Raw genomic sequence first — 7,725 nt, forward strand, 5'->3', positions numbered from 1 at the left:
GGACGTATGTGAGCGAGCGCGTGTCTGTGCGCACAAGTGCCGCCACTTTCTTCATCGGGGAGGACGCCCTTTGATGACATCTCCTGTTTCCATCTGTGCCTCCCTCCCCCCCCACTCTTCCTCCTCTCCCCCCTAATCAGCACCAAACTTCGAGGAAAAAGAACCAACCGACGAAACGGAAATGTGGCCTCTTTGTCTGTTCTACGCTGTCGCTTGCACCTATGCTTTCGGGTTCGCTTTCCTTCGCATTCCCGACCCTCTCCTTGCTCTGCTGCGGTTACGGCTGTCGATGGTGCTGTGCTTGTCGTGATGCAGGTGGCCCCCTCGTCCACTGGCGCGGTGGAGACACATATACGGAAAACAAAAAAAATGTGGGATACCGGTGTCGTTTTGCTGCCTCGTGTCTGCGCTGTCCCTTTCTCCTACCCTTCTTTCGTTTCCGGGCAGAGTCTCTTGCGTGGATTTCGTGCTCGCGTAATCGGTGGCGAGGATAAGAGCAAGAGACCGGCTCGATCGGAGTTCGCGGAACGAAAAGCATAAGACGAAAAAGACAGAGGCAATACGCAGCACACGTTACTTTCCATTTAACTCTCGAACCCTCGGTGTCGTCTTCACCGATATCAATGTACAAGGGGAACCACGCGGAGATGACCTCACAGCAGGCTCTCTCTTCACACGTTCTGGTTCGTCTCGACGGACGTCGAAAGCTTTTTTTGTTGTGTGTGTGTGTACGCGTGTGCACCACTCCCCGCCATGTGGATATCTGGGATGTCTCCGTCTCTTCGTGTCTTTATCGTTCTTCGGTTAGTCTCTGCATATATACATATATATATGTGTGTATATATACAGTATGTATATATACAGTATGTATATATATGTATATATTCTTGTATTCTTGGCAGCGGAAAGCGTCAGTGCACTCGACGAATGGGCCCCGCCGCGTCCTCTTTCCTGGGCCTCGCTCTCGCACTCGCCGCACTCGCACACGTGAACCTTCGAAGGACGCCGGCTGCGATGACGCGGAGGAACAAGAGGGAAGACAAAATGGTGCCTGAATACGTGTGGTGTGAGAGCGGGAGGCGGACGACAGCAAAAAAAAGGCCGCCTCCGTGTTGTCGGTGCGTTTCTGTTTTTCTTTTCAGGTGTGTATGGGGGTGGGTGGGGGTGGACAGTGCGTCACGCTGCTCGCCGTAGTTTTACCTCTTCTTTTGTCTCGGTGTCTTTATATGCGCACTTCCTTAGTTATGTTTCAGTTGTGCTGAAAAAAAAATTTTCCGTTTATGTCCATGTGAAGCGTGTACGATGTGCGCATTCGCATGCGCTCACACACACACACACACACACACACCTGCTCATGGAAATCCCGGCAGCTCATGACCCCCTCCCTCCTTTTCTGTCTTTCTGCGTCTTCGAGTACCTCTTCTGGGGAAAAGCAGTGAACTTGAGAGGCGCAGAGTGGGCGAGGGGGTGCTGTGCGGAAGGTGGATGGAAAGCAGCATCAGAAGAACACGTGGGTGGTGTTTTGCTGTTGTTGAGTTGCTTCAGAATGACAGAAGAGGCGCGTGCGTGTATTCGCTCACCTGCACTCAGCTCTCCACGCAGCCCTTTCACACGTCACGACACTGAACACACCGAGAAAGGTCATGGTAGGTGTACTGTCTTGGGGAGGCAGTACGCCGAACACCAATTTTATGCTATAACACGAAAATGTGAAGGGCAGCAGCGATCCAGCGACCTTCGCTGAATGTGGCGTGATGTGGTGTTTGCTGTTGGTGGTGTTCGAGATCGACGTGTCGGGTATTGTTGCTGTCATCTGTGCGCGTTGTTCCTGTTCCTGTTTTTCTCCTTTCGTTTCCCTTTCTTTTCGTTTGCTTTTCCCTTTCTGTATGCGCGCTGTGGTGTTCTAATCTCTTTTCGTGTTGCTGAACGTCTGTGTAGACCGTTGGCAAGTGGCGTCGTCACTGCCCTATTTCTTCCGTGTTCAATGCTGCGATGCCTCTTTCCGACTCCCTCTCTCATCGGCACCGTCTAGAGCGTCGGGAGTCGCTTGATGGCCCTTCCGTTTTCCATGGCAAGCCCTCTTGTTTTCTTATTTGTTGTTTTCCGTTACGTTTTTTTCTGTTGTTGTGTACGCGTCTCATCTTTTCCCTTGTGTGCATATCATTGTAGATCCGTCTTTGGTTTTCTCCGGCGATGCCGCGTGTGTTTGTGGGGGAGGGGGAGGGAGAACAAATCCGCAGTTTTAGTTTATTGTTGTTCTTGCTACGGGCGGCTCAGGCGCGACGCTGCGAGCTCCTCCAGATCACTTCTTCACCACTCGATGCTGAGATGCTCACCACAACTGATGTCGCTGCCTTCGTCAATTTTTTTTTTTGCATGTGCCGCACTTCATCTGCCAGAGCGTGGCGCAGGTCGCGCCTCTGGTTGACGTCAGTCTGTGGAGGGGATGGGCATTCTGACTCTTCTTTCGAGCTGGTGTGCATGTGTCGGTTGGTGGTCGCAACCCTCTATACGGTTTCCTGCCCCCTCCTCCCCCACCTGTTTCCTGTCGTCTTTTTTTTTTCTTCCTTCTACTGTGCATTGCGTATTTCCGTTGTGCTATCTCTCTATATATGTATACTGTGCGACTGTGTGTGTGCATGTCTCTCCCTCTCCCTACCCCTCCTCCTCCCTCCCTCTTTGCCCCACCGTGTCTTTCCCTCTTTTTATCTCTACGTCCTCCACGTCTTTCTTTTGGCTGCTGGCCATGACGTGCCTATCCTCCGTTCCGTTCCTTCTTTTCACTTTTCGTATACATCGCTGGCTTTGTACGTTTCTCATCCCTCTTCTTCTTCCTGCCCCCTTTCCCCCATGCCCCATGGCCATTCTTGTCGTCTCTCTCGCCATCGTGACGCGAATGCGTTCTTGGCACTTCCGTCGAGAATGGGCGTAACGGGGACGTACCGGAGCGCATCCGCCTCCTTTAGCCGCGCTAGTGGTGGCTAATAGTGGCTCGCGTTGACGTCATGCTCCTCATGCACAACGTAGCAGCGTGTTGTCGTTGAGTGAGTGGTGGAGAGGGTGAGCAGCATACAAGACACAGAGGAGAGAAGAGAGAAAGAGAGACGTGTGCAGCCGATTTGCTGCGAAGTTTTTTTTCCCGTGTGCATCTCCTCTCTTCTACCCTCTCGTGGCCCCCCTCGAACCCCTGACTCCACCGTCTGCATCCGTGTGCGCGCGCGTCCGTGTCTTGTGGGGTCCCTCACTTCGCCTTTGTTGTCGCGCTCTGCTCTTCATCGTTTCTCTCCATCACGGCCGCTTATCATAGTGAGAGGGAACGAAACAGCACAAAGAAAACAGAGGCAATGCGCTACCCGATGTGCGCCTCCACTTTGGCGTGACAGCGTGCCGCTGTGCGTGTGTCTGTGTGTGCTGTTCATCAGTGAGCGACGGAGAGCGCGCAGGCTTCCAACGCACGAGCTGTCTATGCCCTTCCCCCCGAACCTTCTCTACAGAGGCCGCTGGAATAGCAAGCACGACACACCCAGAACCGTATACAGATACACAACAGGACAATGCGGAAGAGAACGCGTGCTTCGGAATGATATCGTGGCGCTGACGGGCACGCTGGAGAGAGAGAGAGGAACGCCGTTGGGTTGCCAGCAGCCAACTGGAAAGGACGCTGCTCTTTTCAGATATGCGGCCCCCCTTCTTCCTCCCTGCTGACTCTCACCCCGGCGTGCCTCTCATCGATGTTATGTTGCGGATGCGCACAGTGCGGGGTTGCGTGCTTTTTCCTTCTGCCTTGCGCCCCTCCTTTTTCTCATGCTCGCTTGTTGATTCAGCTGGGAGCTGACGAGTGCACCGTATCCTGTGTGCGGCCGCGTGTGGGAGGATGCACGTGAATCAGCCAGGTGCTTTACAATCCGATAGGATGGCGTCACCCCTCCTCTTTTTCGTGAGCGAGGCCGTCTGGGCGTGAATGCAAGTATCGTGTTACGTTGTGTCTGTCTGCGCTGGGAGGTGTCAAGGAGTGGAAGGGAGGGCGTGGGGAGGTCTTGTTCCAGCTCAGATGGGCGCATGCGCGCACGCAGGTGTGCCTGTAGCTTAGTTTGTATTTTTTTCTCGCTTTTTTGCATCTCTTGTTGTTTTCGCTATGTGATGTTTTCTGTTTTGTTTCGCCTGTATGCGTGTGGTTGCCCTCTCTGCAGGGTCTTTCTCAGGGAGCTGTCGGGGGCGTGATGAGCTTGCGCGCGGTGGGCGTCGGTCGCTGTCTCTGCGTGAAATCGCATCATGGGCTACCGGGTAGCGGCCACTCGAAAGCTGGTTCTGTGTGTGTGTGTGTGTGTGTTTGGTTTTCCTTTTTTTTGTTTTGTGTTGCATGTTGGGCTCCCCTCTGTTGGTCATGCTCCCGCGTTTGTGGCCCTCCCCCTGCCCCCTTCTTCTTCTTGATGCGTTTTAGTTGTGTTTTTCCATGTATCTCGTCTTTTCATCGGTTCTCCGTCTCTGTCTCTTCTCTTTTTTTTATTTTCGTTGTTGTTTTCGTATGTGCGTGTGTTTCGTTGCACATCTTCGCTTTTTGTTCTTCGTGTGCGTTGACTGGCTCTCTGTCTTCCCGCATGTGCCACGACGTTGCTGCCCTCTTCGAAAACTCCATTGTCGTGTCGCTTGACATCCATGATGAGTGGCCGACAACACGAAAAAGAAAGAGCGTTACCTACTCTCTCGTGTCAATGTCGCGTGCACAAGGCGAGAAGGGATGCGCACGCGCTGCCTGCCTGGCTTCATTCCTTCTTGTGCGAATTTCGTTGCTCCCTCTGTATCTCATGACTTTCTCCTTGGCGTGGCGTCACGACGAATCCGATGCGTGTGGCAAGTTGTATTGCATGTCTGTGCATTCTCACGCGCACACGCTCTTTCTTACTCTCGCTTCGACAGTGCTGGAATCGATCCTGTCTCGCCCATTCCCGCACGCTGCCATTGCTTCACTCCTTTTTCTTTCCGGGAACACAGAAGGAGCAGTCGTGGACGGCGCACGATGCACGCGACCGCCTTACATTGCGGGATGTCCCGTAGTGAGCGGGCGAAGAGAGACCAAGGTGCGGCGAAGTCGAGGCAGCGTCTTGCACGGGGTTGGGTGCGAAGGGCCATGTCGCCTCAGTGGTGCGCTGGCGTTCTTTTTTTTCCCCACTTATTTTGTGTGTTCGCAGCCGCCACAAGCAAACGAAAGAAGAAGTCGAAACCGAAGAGGGGAGAGGGCGAGTCCGGATAAACGCCCCCCCCCCTCCTCCACCCCTCTCGTAGGAAAAGAGCGTCAACATTCCATGGAGGCCGTAGAATGAGCTCATCGTTTGGGAGAGAAGGTCAGAGGGGCGGGGGCGGGTCAAGGCTCCGAAATAGTGATTGAAGACAGCGAGAAGAAGCGGCACCAACGTACGGACAGCCCTGGAAGGAGGAAGACGTGAAGATGGGCTGATGTGTCTGGTCCACCTGGCAGACGAGAGAACACAGGGAGCCAAACAATAAGGGGGTGTTTTGGCGTGCAGGAGAACTCTGTCTCGTCTTGCTCGCCCCTTGCGGCGGGAGACGCGTCACAACCGAAAGAGAGATGTGGAGCAGCCGCATGCGCAAAGCCGCAGCAGACCTGACGACAAAGGAAAAACACACAACGAGCGCAGCACACGTATGCCACTCTGTTTCCTCGAATAGCGCAAAATTAAGGAGCCAAGAGAAAAAAAAACGAAACAAATTTCGAGTTCTGCTCATTTCCACAAGCGAAGAGCAAAGTCCGAGACAAGAGAGAGAGAGAGAGAGACGAAGACGACGGGCCGTCAGAGATGTGGAGCGAAAGAAAAACGAACATACAACAGCGTGTTTGACAGAAGGCGTGCAGCCGCCCCTTGCGATTTGCCGTGTACGTGTCCTTCTCATTCTTTTCTCCTCTATCTTTTGTTTTCAGCGATGGTTTTCTCCCGTTTTCTGAGAGCCTCGTGTGCAACTTGATCGAGGGCGCGTGATTTTGTGTCGTTCCTGTTCTTGCTGTCCGCGAGGTGTGCTGGACCACGGACGGGGCGATCAAGAGCGTGGGTGACCTTCGTACACCGGACAAGTCACGTACACATGAACGTTTACACACACGCTATCACTCACCGCGTAGACATACACACGCGGAAATACTTTCCTTTCTTCGTTTTCATGTGCTACCACTTTCGAACAATGTCAACGAACCCTGCAAAAAAAAAGGTGAAACACGTATGCGGGCAAGAAGGGCGCTGTCGCGGTTAGATGCGAGCGAGCGCAAGAGGGCCTCTGAGTGGCGGCACTTCGCGGCGTTTTGCTCGCCGTCTTTTGTGCGTTTTTCGGACACCATAATCGATGCCCACGCCTGCATCCACACCCGTGAAGTTGTGTGTGAAAGATGTGAGGTTTGGACATGGCGGTGGTGAAGTAGAGCGAATCACCGCTGACGCTGCGGTCTCTCTCTACAACTGAACTTGGTCACTGTCGTGGGCATGTCTTAACCCCTGTTCGCCATGCATCCGGGTGCGTGTATGTGAACACACCCATAGGTGTGTATATGCGTGCGTGCTCCGCCTCACGTCGTCTCCTTCCTCACCTCTTCTCCCTCAATGCTTTTTTTTTTGGTGCTCCTTCCCATCCTACACTCCTCTCCGAGGGCTATCCTTCTCTACACACACAACTACGGCCTCCACTCTGTCTCTCGGCGCTGGAGAGGCTCATGTGAAGTGTAAACATCTACGCCCACCACCCAGACGAACACACACACACACACACACACACACGTGCAAGCGCCAGCCGAACAAAAACAAACAAGTGCGCATCAGCGCGTTGCGCCCATACCAAGTTCTCTTTTCGCCTACGCCTCTCCTCACCTTTACCTTCTCCGTCATTGTCTTGCAGGCCACGCCGTCTCGTCAAGGCGCGGAGAAAGGTACACGTAGGTGTGTGTCACAACGGGTTAAGGGAGGAAGTTCAGCACAAACGAACGGAGGCCCAAAGCAAACGCGAGATTGTCGCATGTGGCTACTTGTGTGTCTCTGCGCCCTTCGCCGTCTTTTTTTTTCCGACGCTCTTTCTCAGCCTCTGTCTCTTTTCCGCTTCTTTGCTTGCTTGCCGTGGTAGAGGTGCGCGTGTGCCCTGTTGCGGTGCCAACTTGACCTCCCACCCCTCTAGATTTGTCCTCCTGTCACCACACCGCAACGTCGTCAGACGCGAAGAAAATACCGATACGCTCGCAACAACGTTCAGAAACATAGCCACCATCGAGAGAAGCAGAGCCAGTGCAGAAAAGAAAAATCAAAGCCGACCCCCTCCTCCTCCTCTTCCTCCTTATACATACATACGTATATATATATATATTAGCACCACCCAAAGGCAACACCACCACAACCACACTTTGCCTACGCAGGCAAGCCTAAAACGCTGAGCACCATGTAGGCTGCGCACGCCCATATATACGGTCCACACGCACACACATTGGAATCCCCACTTTGCTTCCCATCCCAATTTTTTGATTCGTTCACTCACAGCTATTCTCCTTCGCACTACTAAAACCCTCTCGCACACGTGCAAGGGACTAAGCGCGAGCTCGTGTGGTTTCTCGAGCAAGCGACACGTCGGGACATCGAGCCGAATTTTGAAAGATACAAGGAGATAACCAAACGGACGCTCGGGCGGAGAGGCGCATTGCAAGAGCTTCTGCTCTTTTTCCTTGGAGTTTTGTCG

The sequence above is a fragment of the Leishmania major genome, chromosome 27, assembly GCF_000002725.2.
Source record: "Leishmania major strain Friedlin complete genome, chromosome 27".
Taxonomy (NCBI): domain Eukaryota; phylum Euglenozoa; class Kinetoplastea; order Trypanosomatida; family Trypanosomatidae; genus Leishmania; species Leishmania major.